The following is a 20,877-nucleotide window of genomic DNA, read 5'->3' as shown; positions in this document are numbered from 1 at the left end:
AGATATTTCCTGCTTTGAACTCGCTGTGCTTCTGATGCCTTCTTGTTGACATACAACCACATCAAAAGTAGCATGCCACATTACATCAACCATTTATCTAATGGTGTTTTAATGTACATACAAATACCGTAATTTTCCGAGTATAAGCCGCGCCGGAGTATAAGTCGCACCGGCCGAAAATGCATAATAAAGAAGGAAAAAACATATATAAGTCGGACTGGAGTATAAATAACATTTTTGGGGAAATTTATTTGATAAAACCCAACAGCAAGAACAGACATTTGAAAGGCAATTTAAAATAAATAAAGAATAGTGAACAACAAGCTGAATAAGTGTACGTTATATGACGCATAAATAACCAACTGAGAAGGTGCTTGGTATGTTAACGTAACATATTATGGTAAGAGTCGTTCAAATAACTATGACATATAGAACATGCTATACGTTTACCAAACAATCTGTCACTCCTAATTGCTAAAACCGATGAAATCTTATACGTCTAGTCTCTTACGTGAATGGGCTAAATAATATTATTTTATATTTTACGGTAATGTGTTAATAATTTCACACATAAGTCACTCCTGAGTATACAGTGGGGCTAAAAAGTATTTAGTCAGCCACCGATTGTGCAAGTTCTCCCACTTAAAATGATGACAGAGGTCTGTAATTTTCATCATAGGTACACTTCAACTGTGAGAGACAGAATATGAAAAAAAAATCCAGGAATTCACATTTTAGGAATTTTAAAGAATGTATTTGTAAATTATGGTTAAAATAAGTATTTGGTCAACCATTCAAAGCTCTCACTGATGGAAGGAGGTTTTGAGTTTATACCAAAATGGATACATGGACGATACAGCAGAGGATTGGGAGAATGTCATGTGGTCAGATGAAACCAAAATATAACTTTTTGGTATAAACTCAACTCGGCGTGTTTGGAGGAAGAAGAATACTGAGTTGCATCCCAAGAACACCACACCTATTGTGAAGCATGGGGGTGGAAACATCATGCTTTGGGGCTGTTTTTCTGCTAAGGGGACAGGACGATTGATCCGTGTTAAGGAATGAATGAATGGGGCCATGTATCGTGAGATTTTGAGCAAAAACCTCCTTCCATCAGTGAAAGCTTTGAATGGTTGACTAAATACTTATTTTTCACCATAATTTACAAATAATTTCTTCAAAATTCCTACAATGTGAATTCCTGGATTTTTTTTTCACATTCTGTCTCTCACAGTTAAAGTGTACCTGTGATGAAAATTACAGACCTCCGTCATCATTTTAAGTGGTAGAACTTGCACAATCAGTGGCTGACTAAATACTTTTTGCCCCACTGTAAGTCGCACCCCCGGCCAAACCACGAAATAAACTGCGACTTATAGTCCGAAAAATACGGCAATTCAATTACTCGTTTCATTTTCATTACAAAATGTGTGTATGGAGTGAAGTGAATTATATTTACATAGCGCTTTTCCCTAGTGACTCAAAGCGCTTGACATAGTGAAACCCAATATCTAAGTTACATTTAAACCAGTGTGGGTGGCACTGGGAGCAGGTGGGTAAAGTGTCTTGCCCAAGGACACAACAGCAGTGACTAGGATGGCGGAAGCGGGAATCGAACCTCCAACCCTCAAGTTGCTGGCACGGCCACTCTACCAACCGAGCTATACCGCCCCGGAAACTGACTAATAATAACTGAAATATTATGTGTCCTATTATACTTCTGACTCACTGTTTGGTATAATTCTGCAATAATCAGAGAGACATACAGTACCTGTATGATGACCCGCAAGGTACAATGTTTTTTTTTTTTTGTCCTGTCATGCGACTCAGGCAAATCATATTGTTAATTGCTTCTGCTTGTAAAAGCAGAAATGCCCTGTCATGTCCGTAAAAAAAAAAAAAAATACAATTAAATAAAATACTGGTATTTTTAGAGGCAGTATACATAGTACTGTTTTTAATTCAGTAATACTCTGGTACTTTTTTAGTAACTGTATACCGTACAACCCTACTCTGACCATGAACAGGACAGAAAATGGTTGGGTAGTTGTTGTTTTTGTGGTGAATCGTCATAGTGATCATGACCGTCACATATAATGATGGATTGACCAATCACAGAGTAGAAGCCCTTTCAGCTAATTACCCATTATCCCACGCAGTCTTTACATGTCTAGTACGTGAGTTAAATAAAAAGAAGTTCACCCACAGAGGCCGTCTGTCACTAGAAATGTTTAATGAAAGGCATCGGACCACCTACCACTGTTTTCCCGAGCAGATTAATGCCAAACTAACAGACTGATGTCAGTTGCACACACGGTGACAAGCCTTTTTTTTTTCAAAATGGACAGTTTTATTACCATAATAGAGACCGGTCTGTGGGAGCCGAACGCAGACGGGGTTGCCACATGTCAGCCTGATGACAGCCTCAATGTGATTCTAATTGATTTCAATGATTCTGTTCGAGTTTAATCGCTGAGCGTTGCAGGAAAACCACAACACATGTGTTTTTCTCGACGGAGATGCCCCCATTCGTGTGCTTGTGGTGTTGAAAAATAGACCATGTCGAATTAAAGCCGGCAAGAGTCAAACTTTTGCATGATAAATTCTCTAAATTCAAGGGTTGGCGTCATTCTCTTTTCAAGAAAGAATTTCCTGTTCTTCCAGATCACAAGTATCTGTCAGGTTGAGTTTGTGACGAACCCCAAGATGCAGTGAAGACTGCAGGCGTTGTGCAGGAAAACATGATTTAATCTTTAAAAATGAAAAAAAAAAACACAAACCAGGAACTAGGAACAGCCAAACTGGAAAACAGGATCCAGCAAAAAGGAATTAGCAACAAAAAGACAGCACTCTGCAAATAGCTACAGGTTCTACGACAAGCATTAATGACACTCGAAAAAAAAAAAAAAAAAAAAGGGACCAAACAAAAGGCGCGCACAAGTTGGAGAACAAACTTGGCTATGAACAGAAACTAGCACAAAGACTAAATGTGGACTAGAAACAAAAACACTTACTGTGACACAAATGAACTATGACATGAGCAGAGTGAACAGAAGTAGACACAGCTACAACGATAAGTATTAATGACATTGACAGGTAGTGGTGACAAATAATCCAGCCCAGAGTGGAGGAACAAGCTGGTCTAAATAGCATATGGCTGATTGACACCAGGTGTGGCCAAGTGCCAATCAGCCACAGCTGAGGGGAAAAGCACTCAGGGATAACAGCAGGAAATAGACAACATAAGAGCGCTTACAGGAAATAAGACCATCCATCCATCCATCCATCATCTACCGCTTATCCGAGGTCGGGTCGCGGGGGCAGCAGCCTAAGCAGGGAAGCCCAGACTTCCCTATCTCCAGCCACTTCGTCTAGCTCTTCCCGGGGGATCCCGAGGCGTTCCCAGGCCAGCCGGGAGACATAGTCTTCCCAACGTGTCCTGGGTCTTCCCCGTGGCCTCCTACCAGCTGGACGTGCCCTAAACACATCCCTAGGGAGGCGTTCGGGTGGCATCCTGACCAGATGCCCGAACCACCTCATCTGGCTCCTCTCGATGTGGAGGAGCAGCGGCTTTACGTTGAGCTCCTCCCGGATGGCAGAGCTTCTCACCCTATCTCTAAGGGAGAGCCCCGCCACCAAGCGGAGGAAACTCATTTCGGCCGCTTGTACCCGTGATCTTATCCTTTCGGTCATGACCCAAAGCTCATGACCATAGGTGAGGATGGGAACGTAGATCGACCGGTAAATTGAGAGCTTTGCCTTCCGGCTCAGCTCCTTCTTCACCACAACGGATCGATACAACGTCCGCATTACTGAAGACGCCGCACCGACCCGCCTGTCGATCTCACGATCCACTCTTCCCCCACTCGTGAACAAGACTCCTAGGTACTTGAACTCCTCCACTTGGGGCAGGGTCTCCTCCCCAACCCGGAGATGGCACTCCACCCTTTTCCGGGCGAGAACCATGGACTCGGACTTGGAGGTGCTGATTCTCATTCCGGTCGCTTCACACTCGGCTGCGAACCGATCCAGTGAGAGCTGAAGATCCCGGCCAGATGAAGCCATCAGGCCTACATCATCTGCAAAAAGCAGAGACCTAATCCCGTGGCCACCAAACCGGAACCCCTCAACGCCTTGGCTGCGCCTAGAAATTCTGTCCATAAAAGTTATGAACAGAATCGGTGACAAAGGACAGCCTTGGCGGAGTCCAACCCTCACTGGAAACGTGTCCGACTTACTGCCAGCAATGCGGACCAAGCTCTGACACTGATCATACAGGGAGCGGACTGCCACAATAAGAGAGTCCGATACCCCATACTCTCTGAGCACTCCCCACAGGACTTCCCGAGGGACACGGTCGAATGCCTTCTCCAAGTCCACAAAGCACATGTAGACTGGTTGGGCAAACTCCCATGCACCCTCAAGAACCCTGCGGAGAGTATAGAGCTGGTCCACAGTTCCACGACCAGGACGAAAACCACACTGTTCCTCCTGAATCCGAGGTTCGACTATCCGGCGGAGCCTCCTCTCAAGTACACCTGAATAAACCTTACCGGGAAGGCTGAGGAGTGTGATCCCACGATAGTTGGAACACACCCTCCGGTCCCCCTTCTTAAAGAGAGGGACCACCACCCCGGTCTGCCAATCCAGAGGTACCGCCCCCGATTTCCACGCGATGCTGCAGAGTCTTGTCAACCAAGACAGCCCCCCAGCATCCAGAGCCTTAAGGAACTCCGGGCGGATCTCATCCACCCCCGGGGCCTTGCCGCCGAGGAGCTTTTTAACTACCTCAGCGACCTCAGCCCCAGAAATAGGAGAGTCCACTACAGATTCCCCGGGCACCGCTTCCTCAAAGAAAGACGTGTTGGTGGGATTGAGGAGGTCTTCGAAGTATTCCCTCCACCGATCCACAACATCCGCAGTCGAAGTCAGCAGAACACCATCCGCGCCATACACGGTGTTGATAGTGCACTGCTTCCCCTTCCTGAGGCGCCGTATGGTGGTCCAGAATCGCTTCGAAGCCGTCCGGAAGTCGTTTTCCATGGCTTCCCCGAACTCTTCCCATGTACGAGTTTTTGCCTCCGCGACCGCTAAAGCTGCACACCGCTTGGCCCGTCGGTACCCGTCCACTGCCTCCGGAGTCCTATGAGCCAAAAGAACCCGATAGGACTCCTTCTTCAGCTTGACGGCATCCCTCACTGCTGGTGTCCACCAACGGGTTCTGGGATTACCGCCACGACAGGCACCAACAACCTTGCGGCCACAGCTCCAATCAGCCGCCTCGACAATAGAGGTTCGGAACATGGTCCACTCGGACTCAATGTCCCGCACCTCCCTCGTGACATGTTCAAAGTTCTCCCGGAGGTGTGAATTGAAACTCTCTCTGACAGGAGACTCTGCCAGACGTTCCCAGCAGACCCTCACAATGCGCTTGGGCCTGCCAGGTCCGTCCGGCATCCTCCCCCACCATCGCAGCCAACTCACCACCAGGTGGTGATCGGTAGAAAGCTCCGCCCCTCTCTTCACCCGAGTGTCCAAAAAATAAGGCCGCAAATCCGATGACACAACTACAAAGTCGATCATGGAACTGCGGCCTAGGGTGTCCTGGTGCCAAGTGCACATATGGACACCCTTATGTTTGAACATGGTGTTTGTTATGGACAATCCGTGACGAGCACAAAAGTCCAATAACAAAACACCACTCGGGTTTAGATCCGGGCGACCATTCTTCCCAATCACGCCTCTCCGGGTTTCACTGTCGTTGCCAACGTGAGCGTTGAAGTCTCCCAGTAGGACAAGGGAATCACCCGGAGGAGCACTTTCCAGTACTCCCTCGAGTGTACCCAAAAAGGGTGGGTATTCTGAACTGCTGTTTGGTGCGTAAGCACAAACAACAGTCAGGACCCGTCCCCCCACCCGAAGGCGAAGGGAAGCTACCCTCTCGTCCACTGGGTTGAACTCAAACGTGCAGGCTTTGAGCCGGGGGGCAACGAGAATTGCCACCCCAGCCCGTCGCCTCTCACTGCCGGCAACGCCAGAGTGGAAGAGGGTCCAGTCCTTCTCGAGAGAACTGGTTCCAGAGCCCTTGCTGTGCGTCGAGGTGAGTCCGACTATATCTAGCCGGAACTTCTCTACCTCGCGCACTAGCTCAGGCTCCTTCCCCCCCAGTGAGGTGACGTTCCACGTCCCAAGAGCTAGCTTCTGTAGCCAAGGATCGGACCGCCAAGTGCCCTGCCTTCGGCTGCCGCCCAGCTCACAATGCACCCGACCTCTATGGCCCCTCCTATGAGTGGTGAGCCCATTGGAGGGATGACCCACGTTGCCTCTTCGGGCTGTGCCCGGCCGGGCCCCATGGGGACAGGCCCGACCACCAGGCGCTCGCCATCGTGCCCAACTCCGGGCCTGGCTCCAGAGCGGGGCCCCGGTGACCCATGTCCGGGCGAGGGAAATCTGGGTTCATTTTGTTGTAATTCCATAGAAGTTGTTGAGCTGCTCTTTGTCTGATCACTCACCTAGGACCTGTTTGTCTTGGGAGACCCTACCAGGGGGCATGAAAGGAAATAAGACAAACAGAGGAAAATCTAAAACATGTCAAAACTGGCAGGGACAAGCCTGAAAGTATCGTAGCATTAGTGTTGTCCCGATACCAAAATTTTGGTACCGATACTGGTACCAAAATGTATTTTTTACTTTTCGGTACATTTCTAAATAAAGGGAACCATAAAAAATGTCCTTATTAGCTTTGTTTTAACAAAAATCTTAGGGTACATCAAACATATGTTTCCGATTGCAAGTTTGTCCTTAAATAAAATAGTGACCATATAAGACAAATTGTCTTTTAGAAGTAAGTAAACAAACAAAGGCTCCTAATTTAACTTCTGACATATGCAGTAACATATAGTGTCATTTCTCATTCTATTATTTTGTCCAAATTAGTAAGGACAAGTGGTAGAAAATAAATAATTAATTTACTTGCTCATTTACTGTTAATTTCTGCTTATTTTCTGTTTCAAAACGTTCTGTATACACTTCTGTTAAAATGTGATAATCATGTATGCTTCTGTTGTTTGATACTTTGCATTAGTTTTGTATGATACCACAATCCGATACCAAGTAGTTACAAGATCATACGCTGGTCCATGAATTGATTAACGTGAACAAACTTAAACAAGTTGAAAAACTTATTGGGGTGTTACCATTTAGTGGTCAATTGTACGGAATGTGTACTGTACTGTGCAATCTACTTATGCAAGTATCAATCAATCAATCAATCAAAGGTCATATTCAAAGTCTTTATGTGTCCAGGGACATATTTCTTGAGTTTCTAAACATAATATAAATAAATCAAAAAAACGAAAGAAGATTTTGTGATGCCAAAACATTTTGATGTAAACATAGTAGTATTGACTAGATACACTCCTGTACTTAGTATCTTTACAGTGGATGTTAGGTGTAGATTCACCCATGGCCTTTGTTAATATTGTAGCGTCCCGGAAGAGCTGGTGCTGCAGGGAATTTGTTCTGGAGGGTTTATGTTGTATTGCCGTGCAAATATTCTCCAGAAAATGTGTTTGTCATTGTTGTTTAGTGTGGTTTCACTATAAGGCACATGTTTATGACAGTGTTGGCGTTGTTTATACGGCCACCCTCAGTGTGACATGTATGGCTGTTGACTTAGTATGCCTTTCATTCACTTGTGTGTGATGTGTTGAAAGTCAAGATATTCCTGCTGATGGATAAATAGTGTTCATAATGAAGGCTTAGTTTTGCTTTTTGTCAACCGTAATCCATTTATTAACATATTCACAGTCATGATTCCGGCGTTCTGCATTGAGTAGTAATACATGTATACCTATAACTGTCTTACAGGGATGAGTCATTGAAGTAATTGTACTTGATTTTTTTCCATGGAGACAAGGATTAGTGATTTTGTAATAGTTAAAACACTGCAGACTGCGGACAGACACTAGTCGTTCGAGAGCAAGCCATGTCTCAAACCACCTCTTATTGAGGGTGTTTCAGTGTTATAACTTCATCTGTATCTAAGTTATCAAGCCAAAATGTGTCCGTTATTCCTTTTCTGTCTAGTAGGGTTGTACGGTATAACGGTTTTAGTATAGTACCGTGATAATAATGAATCATTTTCGGTAGAATATCGCCTCTGAATTTGGTCCTGCACCCCCCGCGTCAAAGTCACGTCATGGTTTTACAAGTAGAGGAGCACGTTCGGCAGCGCACAGTCACGGAGTACTTACAAGCAGACACAGTGTGTGGACAGAAAAGGGACGGACGCATTTTGGCTTAAAAACTAACGATAAAGTTAAAGTTATAACACTGAAACGCCCTCAGGAAGAGGTGCTGTAAGACATGGATAACTAGTTGGCGGCTAACGTCCATCCGCTGTCGGCAGTGTTTTAGCTACTTCTACATCTCTAATCTTGGTCTCCATGGCAACTAATAAAGTAAGTTTCTTACAAGTATCATCCCTGCAGTACGAGGAATAGCTAAACATGCTTCACTACACACTTTAACTCACCGTTATCAAAGTGTAAACAAACACCATTGGTGGATCTACACCTGACATCCACTGTAATGATACCAAGTACAGGCACGTATCTAGTTGATACTACTCTGATTACGTCAATATTTTTCTTCCTTTGTTTAAAAAAAAATCTATATCATGTTTATAAACTCAGGAAATATGTCCCTGCACACATGAGGACTTTGAATATGACCAATGTATGATCCTGTAATGACTTGGTATCGGATTGATACCCACATTTCTGGTATCCTCCAAAACTAATGTAAAGTATCAAATAACAGAAGAATGAGTGATTATTACATTTTTTTTTATCAGAAGATAGAACATGTTAAAAGAGAAAGTAAGCAGATATTAACAGTAAATGAAGTACATTGATAATGTATTTTCTACCACTTATCCTTAATAATGTTGACAAGCAGTTTAGCTCGGTTGGTAGAGTGGCCGTGCCAGCAACTTGAGGGTTGCAGGTTCGATTCCCACTTCCGCCATGCTAGTCACTGCCGTTGTGTCCTTGGGCAAGACACTTTACCCACCTGCTCCCAGTGACACCCACACTGGTTTGAATGTAACTTAGATATTGGGTTTCACTATGTAAAGCGCTTTGAGTCACTAGAGAAAAAGCGCTATATAAATATAATTCACTTCATTTCACTTGAGAAAATAATACAATGAGAACTGACACAATATGTTACTGCATATGTCAGCAGACTAATTAGGAGCCTTTGTTTGCTTACTTACCACCAAAAGACAAGTTGTCTAGTACGTTCACTATTTCATTTAAGGACTCAATTGCAATTAGAAACATATGTTTAAAGTACCCTAAGATTTTTTGTTAAAATAAAGGCAAAAATGCAAGTTTTCGTGGTCCCCTTTATTTAGAAAAGTACCGAAAAGTATTGAATGAATTTTGGTACCGGTACCGGTATCGGGACAACACTAGTATCCACACACTGAGTCTGCTTGCAAGTACTCCGTGATTGTGCACTGCCGAACATGCTCGTCTGCACGAGAGGTGGTATAGTACCTAATATGATTCATTAGTATCGCAGTACCATACTAATCAATCATCGTACAACCCTACTTGGCATATAAACCATTCATTAATAGAAAACAAAAATCTACATTGTGTTAATATTCGAAAAACATTTTCTCGGTTCACGTTTGATGACATTTATAGTTTGCCACACAGCTGGACGTTGCTGCAAGCATCAATTCTCCTCTATTTTTCTTCACCTCAAGCCAGCATTTTAGAAATTAATTGCTCCCCTGTTGCCAGGCGAATCGGCAACTGGCTCGCATGATTCCAAACTACTTCTGACATTTTGAATACTGCTGTGTGTTTTCCCTGCGGCGGTCTTCTGATACGGAATGTTTCTTTCGGGGAAGAAGGGAGGACTATATTTAAAGGACGAACACTGTGACTGTCAAAGAGAAAACATTATCAAAGGAGCCTCCAGCCCGTGATTGCAAAAGAGAGATGCCATGGCCATTTCATCTTGGAGGGAAGACTTTTTTTTTTTTTTTTCAGAGTTCGTATTTAGAGGGCGCCGGGCGACACGCTCTGTTGACGCTCTATGCTATTTCACATGAAGTGCTATAGTCATCCACCAAAGAGCAGACAGCATCGCGGGCTCCCTGAGGGGGTCATTACGATGGGGATGAGTGGCTGGAAGGCGCTCAAAAACATAGGGCATAGTGACAGCGGGCGAGGACAAAGTACAATATGGTCAAGAAATATAAATTGGAATGTGCTGATTTGAAGAAGAGCCTGTTAAAGAAATGATCCACAGTTGTGAGTCCTGCCCGCATCTCCAGTTATGGGCTCTATAAATATTTTACAACGAAAAGTGAACTGTCAAAAACATACTTTACGAGTATTAGACTGCACCCTTTTTGGTTCATCCATCCATCCATCCATCCATTTTCTACCGCTTGTCCCTTGCTGGAGCTTATCTCAGCTGCATTCAGGCGGAAGGCGGGTACACCCTGGACAAGTCGCCTTAAAACTGCTTGTTTTTATTACCACCATTTTTTTTTTTTTTACCAAATTGAGTTTAATTTTTTTTTTTTTGAACATGTAGGCTTTGAAAACTGTTGATAGGAAAGCCACTATGAATTCAGTTTATCAATATTAAGTTTCTTGTGTTTGACTAAGGTGAGATGATGGCAACAGACACCAGGTGATGTATGTACAACAATTTATTATACATATAGTCCATCCATCCATTTCCGACCACTTGTCCCGTTTGGGGTCACGGGGGTGGCTGTAGCTTATCTCAGCTGCATTCGGGCGGAAGGCGGAGGTAGTGAAGTGAAGTGAATTATATTTTATATAGCGCTTTTCTCTAGTGACTCAAAGCGCTTTACATAGTGAAACCCAATCTCTAAGTTACATTTAAACCAGTGTGGGTGGCACTGGGAGCAGGTGGGTAAAGTGTCTTGCCCAAGGACACAACGGCAGTGACTAGGATGGCGGAAGCGGGAATCGAACCTGTAACCCTGAAGTTGCTGGCACGGCCGCTCTACCAACCGAGCTATGCCGCCCTGGACAAGTCGCCATAAAACTGCTTGTTTTTATTACCACCTTTTTTTTTTTTTTTTATCAATTTGAGTTTAATTTTTTTTTTTTTTGAACATGTAGGCCCTTTGACAACTGTTGATAGAAAAGCCACTATGAATTCAGTTTATCAATATTAAGTTTGTTGTGTTTGACTAAGGGGAGATGACGGCAACAGACAAAAGGGATTGGTATGTACAACAATTTATTATACATATAGTCCATCCATCCATTTTCTACCACTTGTCCCATTTGAGGTCGCAGGGGTTGCTGGAGCTTATGTCAGGTGCATTCGGGCGGAAGGCGTTGTACACCCTGAAGAAGTCGCCATGAAACTGCTTGTTTTTATTAACACCCTTTTTTTTTTTTTTTACCAAATTGAGTTTTTAATTTTTGTTTTTTTAACATGTAGGCCCTTTGACAACTGTTGATAGAAAAGCCACTATGAATTCAGTTTATCAATATTAAGTTTGTTATTTTTGAATAAAGGGAGATGACGACAACAGACACCAGGAGTTGGTATGTACAACAGTTCATTATAAAAATAGAAAACATCCATCCATTTTCTACCACTTGTCCCGTTTGGGGTCGCGGGGGCTGCTGGAGCCTAACTCAGCTGCATTCGGGCGGAAGGCGGTCTACACCCCGGGCAAGTCGCCATAAAACTGCTTGTTTTTATTACCACCCGTTTTTTGTTTTTTTTTACCAAATTGAGTTTTGATTTTTTTTTAACATGTAGGCCCTTTGACAACTGTTGATAGAAAAGCCACTATGAATTCAGTTTATCAATATTAAGTTTGTTGCGTTTGACTAAGGGGAGATGACGACAACAGACACCAGGGATTGGTATGTACAACAATTTATTATACATATAGTCCATCCATCCATTTTCTACCACTTGTCCCGTTTGGGTTCGCGGGGGTTTCTGCAGCTTATCTCAGCTGCATTCGGGCGGAAGGCGGGGTACACACTGGACAAGTCGCCATAAAACTGCTTGTTTTTATTACCACCATTTTTTTTTCATCAAATTGAGTTTAAATTTTTTTTTTGAACATGTAGACTTCTACAACTGTTAATAGAAAAGCCACTATGAATTCAGTTTATCAATATTAAGTTTGTTGTGTTTGACTAAGGGTAGATGACGGCAACAGACACCAGGGGTTGGTATGTACAACAATTTATTATACATATAGTCCATCCATCCATTTTCTACCACTTGTCCCGTTTGGGGTCGCGGGGGTGGCTGGAGCTTATCTCAGCTGCATTCGGGCGGAAGGCGGCGTACACCCTTGACAAGTCGCCATAAAACTGCTTGTTTTTATTACCACCATTTTTTTTTTTTATCAAATTGAGTTAAAAAAAAATTTAGGGAACATGTAGACTTTGACAACTGTTGATAGAAAAGCCACAATGAATTCAGTTTATCAATATTAAGTTATTTGTGTTTGAATAAGGGGAGATGACGACAACAGACACCAGGAGATGGTGTGTACAACAATTTATTATACATATAGTCCATCCATCCATTTTCTACCACTAGTTCCGTTTGGAGTCATGGTGGATGCTGGAGCCTATCTCAATTGCATTCGGGCGGAAGGCGGTCTACACCCTTGACAAGTCGCCATAAAACTGCTTGTTTTTATTACCACCCGTTTTTTTTGTTTTTTTTACCAAATTGAGTTTTGATTTTTTTTTTGAACATGTAGGTCCTTTGACAACTGTTGATAGAAAAGCCACAATGAATTCAGTTTATAAATATTAAGTTATTTGTGTTTGAATAAGGGGAGATGACGACAACAGACACCAGGAGATGGTATGTACAACAATTTATTATACATATAGTCCATCCATACATTTTCTACTACTTGTCCCGTTTGGGGCTGCGGGGGTTGCTGGAGCTTATCTCAGCTGCATTTGGGTGGAAGGCGGCGTACACCCTGGACAAGTCACCATAAAACTGCTTGTTTTTATTGCCACCATTTTTTTTTTTTTTACCAAATCGAGTTTTAATTTTTTTTTTTGAACATGTAGGCTTTGACAACTGTTGATAGAAAAGCCACTATGAATTCAGTTTATCAATATTAAGTTTGTTGTGTTTGACTAAGGGGAGATGACGGCAACAGACACCAGGGATTGGTATGTACAACAATTTATTATACATATAGTCCATCCATCCATTTTCTACTACTTGTCCCGTTTGGGGCCGCGGGGGTGGCTGGAGCTTATCTCAGCTGCATTTGGGTGGAAGGCGGCGTACACCCTGGACAAGTCACCATAAAACTGCTTGTTTTTATTGCCACCATTTTTTTTTTTTTTACCAAATCGAGTTTTAATTTTTTTTTTTGAACATGTAGGCTTTGACAACTGTTGATAGAAAAGCCACTATGAATTCAGTTTATCAATATTAAGTTTGTTGTGTTTGACTAAGGGGAGATGACGGAAACAGACACCAGGTGATGGTTTGTACAACAATTTATTATACAAATAGTCCATCCATACATTTTCTACTACTTGTCCCGTTTGGGGCCGCGGGGGTGGCTGGAGCTTATCTCAGCTGCATTTGGGTGGAAGGCGGCGTACACCCTGGACAAGTCGCCATAAAACTGCTTGTTTTTATTGCCACCATTTTTTTTTTTTTTTACCAAATTGAGTTTTAATTATTTTTTTGAACATGTAGGCTTTGACAACTGTTGATAGAAAAGCCACTATGAATTCAGTTTATCAATATTAAGTTTCTTGTGTTTGACTAAGGTGAGATGATGGCAACAGACACCAGGTGATGTATGTACAACAATTTATTATACATATAGTCCATCCATCCATTTCCGACCACTTGTCCCGTTTGGGGTCACGGGGTTGTCTGGTGCTTATCTCAGCTGCATTTGGGTGGAAGGCGGCGTACACCCTGGACAAGTCGCCATAAAACTGCTTGTTTTTATTGCCACCATTTTTTTTTTTTTTTACCAAATTGAGTTTTAATTATTTTTTTGAACATGTAGGCTTTGACAACTGTTGATAGAAAAGCCACTATGAATTCAGTTTATCAATATTAAGTTTGTTGTGTTTGACTAAGGGGAGATGATGGCAATAGACACCAGGTGATGTATGTACAACAATTTATTATACATATAGTCCATCCATCCATTTCCGACCACTTGTCCCGTTTGGGGTCACGGGGGTGGCTGGAGCTTATCTCAGCTGCATTCGGGCGGAAGGCGGAGGTAGTGAAGTGAAGTGAATTATATTTTATATAGCGCTTTTCTCTAGTGACTCAAAGCGCTTTACATAGTGAAACCCAATATCTAAGTTACATTTAAACCAGTGTGGGTGGCACTGGGAGCAGGTGGGTAAAGTGTCTTGCCCAAGGACACAACGGCAGTGACTAGGATGGCGGAAGCGGGAATCGAACCTGTAACCCTGAAGTTGCTGGCACGGCCGCTCTACCAACCGAGCTATGCCGCCCTGGACAAGTCGCCATAAAACTGCTTGTTTTTATTACCACCTTTTTTTTTTTTTTTTTATCAATTTGAGTTTAATTTTTTTTTTTTTGAACATGTAGGCCCTTTGACAACTGTTGATAGAAAAGCCACTATGAATTCAGTTTATCAATATTAAGTTTGTTGTGTTTGACTAAGGGGAGATGACGGCAACAGACACCAGGTGATGGTTTGTACAACAATTTATTATACATATAGTCCATCCATACATTTTCTACTACTTGTCCCGTTTGGGGCCGCGGGGGTTGCTGGAGCTTATCTCAGCTGCATTTGGGTGGAAGGCGGCGTACACCCTGGACAAGTCGCCATAAAACTGCTTGTTTTTATTGCCACCATTTTTTTTTTTTTTACCAAATTGAGTTTTAATTATTTTTTTGAACATGTAGGCTTTGACAACTGTTGATAGAAAAGCCACTATGAATTCAGTTTATCAATATTAAGTTTGTTGTGTTTGACTAAGGGGAGATGACGGCAACAGACACCAGGTGATGGTATGTACAACAATTTATTATACATAAAGTCCATCCGTCCATTTTCTACCACTTGTCCTGTTTGGGGTCGCGGGGGTGGCTGGAGCTTATCTCAGCTGCATTCGGCGGAAGGCGGGGTACACCCTTGACAAGTCGCCATAAAACTGCTTCTTTTTATTACCACCATTTTTTTTTTTTCAAATTGAGTTAAAACTTTTTTTTTTTAACATGTAGGCTTTGACAACTGTTGATAGAAAAGCCACAATGAAATCAGTTTATCAATACTAAGTTTGTTGTTTTTGAATAAGGGGAGATGACGAGAACAGACACCAGGGTTTGGTACCTACTACAATTTATTATACATATAGTCCATCCATCCATTTTCTACCACTTGTCCCGTCTGGGGTCGCGGGGTTGTCTGGTGCTTATCTCAGCTGCATTTGGGTGGAAGGCGGCGTACACCCTGGACAAGTCGCCATAAAACTGCTTGTTTTTATTGCCACCATTTTTATTTTTTTTTACCGAATTGAGTTTTAATTTTTTTTTTGAACATGTAGGCTTTGACAACTGTTGATAGGAAAGCCACTATGAATTCAGTTTATCAATATTAAGTTTGTTGTGTTTGACTAAGGGGAAATGACGGCAACAGACACCAGGGGTTGGTATGTACAACAATTTATTATACATGTAGTCCATCCATCCATTTTCTTCCACTTGTCACGTTCGGGGTCGCGGGAGTTGCTAGAGCCTATCTCAGCTGCATTCGGGCGGAAGGCGACGTACACCCTGGACAAGTCGCCACCTCATTACAGGGCCAACACAGATAGACAGAAAACATTCTCACTGTAGAGCCAATTTTTTTTTTGCCAATCAACCTATCCCCAGGTACATGTTTTTGGAGGAGGGAACCCACACAGTCATGGGGAGAACATGCAAACTCCACACAGAACGATCCCGAGCCCGGGATAGAACTCAGGACTTCTCAGGACCTTTGTATCGTGAGGCACATTTTGGTTCAACGAGATGTATTAAAAAACTGATCATTGTCGTGACATGGAAGTTTACGCAGGATTGTTCTACTAGGACGCAAACTGACTACTATGCACCAGGCGTGAAGGTAGGAACATATTTAATTATCTGACTCAAAAGTGAAAATAAAAAGGGCGCACAAGGCGAAGGCAAAACTTAACTTAAGATATAAAAACTAACACTTAGACAGAAACTACGGACATGAAACAAAACTCGCTAATCGTGGCATAAATAAACAAAACTTACTTGGCAAGGCATGAGACAAACAATACAGAGCATGAATCTATGGCTTTAATAGAGCAACGCGAACTAAGCATGAAAGGGCAATGTCACCAGACTGACTGGCAAAGGCGGTTTATGTAGTCTCTTGATTAGAGTCAGGTGAGCGTCCGAACACCAGCGGCAGGTGAAAATCATATGCCACCATGGCAACCAAAACAAACAAGAGTGCACTAAAAAAACAGGAACTAATGGAGTTCAAAACAACAGAAAATGACAAAAACATAATCTAGACCACCGAACATTACAATCATAGGTTCAATGTTACAGCGTTGGTTTCACTCCTGCAAAAGCATTTAGCAGTCAGTCAATATCGCATCAATATCTCGAGCAAGTTTTTCAATCAATCAATCAATCAAAGATTATTTATATAGCCCTAAATCACAAGTGTCTAAAAGGGCTTACTGTGAGGATTGTTCTCCCAGGATGCAAAAGTCGAGTGGATCTAGTTAATAGTGTAAGAGTCCAGTCCATAGTGGGGCCACCAGGAGATCATCTTGGGTGGAGACAAGTCAGCAGCGCAGAGACGTCCTCAGCTGATCCACAGATGAGTGGTCCATCTCGGGTCCCGACTTTGAACAGCTAGCGAATCATCTGTGGTCACCCAAATCTTTGCCCCCCCCTCTCCGTCGTGGAGCAGAAAAGAGACGGCAGATCGAGAAATAGCCCTTTATAGTTAAAGTGCAGACAAGTCAAATGAGTGCATGAGTCCAAAAGTGTTCCCGAAGGTGGGAGACTGGGTGAAAAAAAGGCATAATGGAGACGAGGGAGACGATTGAGTTTGTCCCATTCACGGCTGAGGAGATTTTGAAAATAAAATGCGTTCGTAAACCTTTCATTGCCTTAAAATATTAGATCTGAAGCTTGTTCATCCTTTTTCAGACTTTAACCTTTGTGCTAGTCTTACTTTAGACTAGAGTTGTCCCGATTCCAATATTTTGGTACTAGCACTGGTACCAAAATGTTTTTGGTACTTTTCTACATAAAGGGGACCACAAAATAATTGCATTATTGGCTTTATTTTTTATGGTACATCAAACATATGTTTCTTATTGCAATTGAAGAACATTTTTGTCCTTAAATAAAACAGTGAATATACAAGACAACTTGTCTTTTAGTAGTAAGTAAGCCAACAAAGTATCCTAATTTGTCTGCTGACATATGCAGTAACATATAATGTCATTTATTATTCTATTATTTCGTCAAAATTATGAAGGACAAGCTCTAAAAATTTATTATTAATCCACTTGTTCATTTACTGCAGGGGTGCCCACACTTTTTCTGCAGGCGAGCTGCTTTTCAATTGACCAACTCGAGGGGATCGACCTCATTTATATATATCATTTATATTTATTTATTTATGAAAGAGACATTTTTGTAAACAAGATAAATGTGTTTAATGATAATACAAGCATGTGTAACACATATAGATGTCTTTCTTTCACAAAGACAAGAATATAAGTTGGTGTATTACCTGATTCTGATGACTTGCATTGATTGGAATCAGACAGTAATGATGATAACGCCCACATTTTCAAATGGAGGAGAAAAAAAGTTGTCCTTTCTGTACAATACCACATGAAAGTGGTTGGTTTTTGGCATCTAATTCATCCAGCTTCCATACACTTTACAAGAAAAACATTGGCGGCAAATTCCGTAGCTTGCTTGATTGACATTCACGGCACCCGAGGGTCTTGTGAGATGACGCTGGCTGATGCCAGTTCATTATTATGAAAAAATGACAGAGAGGAAGGCGAGAAACACTTTTTATTTCAACAGACTTTCGCGCCGTCCCTTCCGTCAAAACTCTAAAGGCCGACTGCACATTTCCTATCTTCACAATAAAAGCCCTGCTTCATGCTGCCTGCGCTAACAAAATAAGAGTCTCGGAAAGCTGGCGTGCACAAGTGATGTGCACGCCAGCTTTCTGAGGGATCGCTTGTGCACGCCAGTTTTCCGAGACTCTGTATTTAGTTAGCGCAGGCGGCAGGAAGCAGGGCTTTTATTGTGAAGATAGGATATGTGCAGTCGGCCTTTAGAGTTTTGAAGGAAGGTACGGCGCGAGAGTCTGTTGAAATAAAAAGTGTTTCTCGCCTTCCTCTCGGTCATATTTTAATAATAATGATCTTTCAGCAGCCAGCGTCATCTCACAAGACCCTCCGGTACCGTGAATGTCATTTAAGTGACGTCTTGGTGAAGATTGATGATCACTAATTTTTAGGTTTATTTTTTTTAAAAGCCTGGCTGGAGATCGACTGACACACCCCGCGCGGTCGACTGGTAGCTCGCGATCGACGTAATGGGCACCCCAGATTTACTGTTAATATCTGGTTATTTTCCATTTCAACATGTTCTATCTACATTTCTGTTCAAATGTAATAATCACACTTTCTTCTGTTGTTTGGATACTTTATATTAGTTTACTTTCCCTAAATATCTAAAAGTATTCATATTCTCTTCATGTTTGTGAGCCCAAAGGCTGTTAGTGAGCCCAAAGGCTGTCCGTCGCAATGGAAGGTTTGGGCAGGGCCGTGGGAACACAGACTGTGGCGATTTCTGACTAAATCGCAAGATGGATCATCATGGAGACGTTTGCTGAAAAGGAAGATTGAATTGAATTTGAGAGAGCCGGCATGGACTAAGAACAGACAAGCCATTGTTTTGTCTGTTTGTGAAAAACAAACATCCTAATCTAAGGTTTGACTCCCTCGAATGGCCTTGACGCCAGGCTGTTTTGAAAAACACCCCCGAGGACACCTCAATGATGGACGCTTTTGACCTCCCTCCCTTCTCAACGACACCTTGAGTCGAAATTTTTCAGATCGGCCTCAGTCTACAAAAACATTAAACCATCACACCCAAGACAATTGGGCACACACACACCTCCCCTCCCCCACCCTGCGCCTTCACCACCGGTTGTTTTTCCCTACCTTTTTTAAGGAGCACCGTAAAAATGGCTGATCCGTTGGCGGTCCTGTTTCGTCTCCCTGTAACGTATGTCTGCTCTTATTGAGACTGTGCCGAAAATGTACTTTTCAGTTGTTATGTGTCTTGTGCATGTTAAGAATTGACAATAAATCATTCCATTTCCATTTCCATGTAATATTATACTCCTTCCAGTGCTATTATTCTTTGTTTATAGAGTTTTTATCCAATCAGAATTCAGCAAGCTTATGTTGCCATGCTGTACCAAATCTGCCCAAGGCCTTCAGAATCAACAATGCGGGCATCTGTGCACTGTAAGTGAACGGACACAAACATTTGACTGACAGTTGTGATAGCCAATCCAATCACAAGTTGTTGTCAGTAAGGCCTTCTTGTTGGCCTTGAACGTGATATTTACACGTTCTGTGATTGGACACTAGCCTGGACCGTCAGTGGATGAATTTGAGAACACATAGAGTTGATAGACAGTTGCGATAACCAACCAGATCACAAGTTGTTGTCAGTAAGGCCTTCTAGCTGGCCTAAGGCAGATATATATTGTAATGTTATGAGCTAGGTAACATAATAACTCCATTACCCAGCATGCCACAGTAGTGAATGTTGTTAAATGTAGCCATGCCGGTGGCTGGATGTTATCGACGAGCACGCTGTGGAGTAAACTTTAGGAACTTAGCCAGCGCGCCTCGTCTGCATCTTTTATGATTAGATAAGACAACAATATTTGCAAGGCCATTTTCAAGAAGGATATTCAAAGAGAAACTACATCTTGCGAGACGATGTCGGCCAACCCCGGAAGCTAGCTAAACTGGGGAAATGCCCGCCACATAACGAGCGGCGCCACTGGCTGCCGGATGGGTTCTACAATTTGTGAGTTCAAATATTTTATTTCTTTATTTTTTCACGATTAATATGTTTTTGTCAAGACTTGGACTATGGGGTGGTTTGTTTTTCAGACGCAAAGGAAAGTTGGTACAAGCAAGACGTGAATGTAAGTACGTATTTATTTCTAACACTAAACTCAAAAAGGCAAACAAAAGGCGCGCACGAGGGCGGAAGTACAAAACTTGGCTATAAAACAAAGACTAGCACAAAGGATTGACTATGGACAAAAGAAACAAAACTCAATAACTGACATAAAGACAACCAAAAACTTACGTGGCATGGACAGGAGGGAAACTATGGACAGTGTGGTTAACAGGCATGGCATGGCATGAAGGTAAAGTCGCCAGACTGACCAACCGGTAATTGAACAGGGGCGTGACATGACAGGTGAAACTAATAAGTTGGCGTGGTAACAAAGCAAACAAGGAAGTGCAGGAATAGGAACTGATTGTCCAAAAAACAAAACCGAACATGACCAAAACAAAACATGATCCCATAGATGTGAAGGTTTTTGGAAATTTTAATTTTAACAATACGGCATGAGATATGTTTTTAAATGCGCCAGAATATAACCCGATTTGTACACAGTTGATGTGGTTCAATGCCAAGTAAATGTGTTTCTGTATAGTATTTCTCCAGCAATGGTCATGTGGTGACATCAATGATGGTATT

This window comes from Nerophis ophidion, linkage group LG13 (genome assembly GCF_033978795.1).
Source record: "Nerophis ophidion isolate RoL-2023_Sa linkage group LG13, RoL_Noph_v1.0, whole genome shotgun sequence".
Classification (NCBI taxonomy): Eukaryota; Metazoa; Chordata; class Actinopteri; order Syngnathiformes; family Syngnathidae; genus Nerophis; species Nerophis ophidion.
This window is presented reverse-complemented; position numbering follows the sequence as displayed.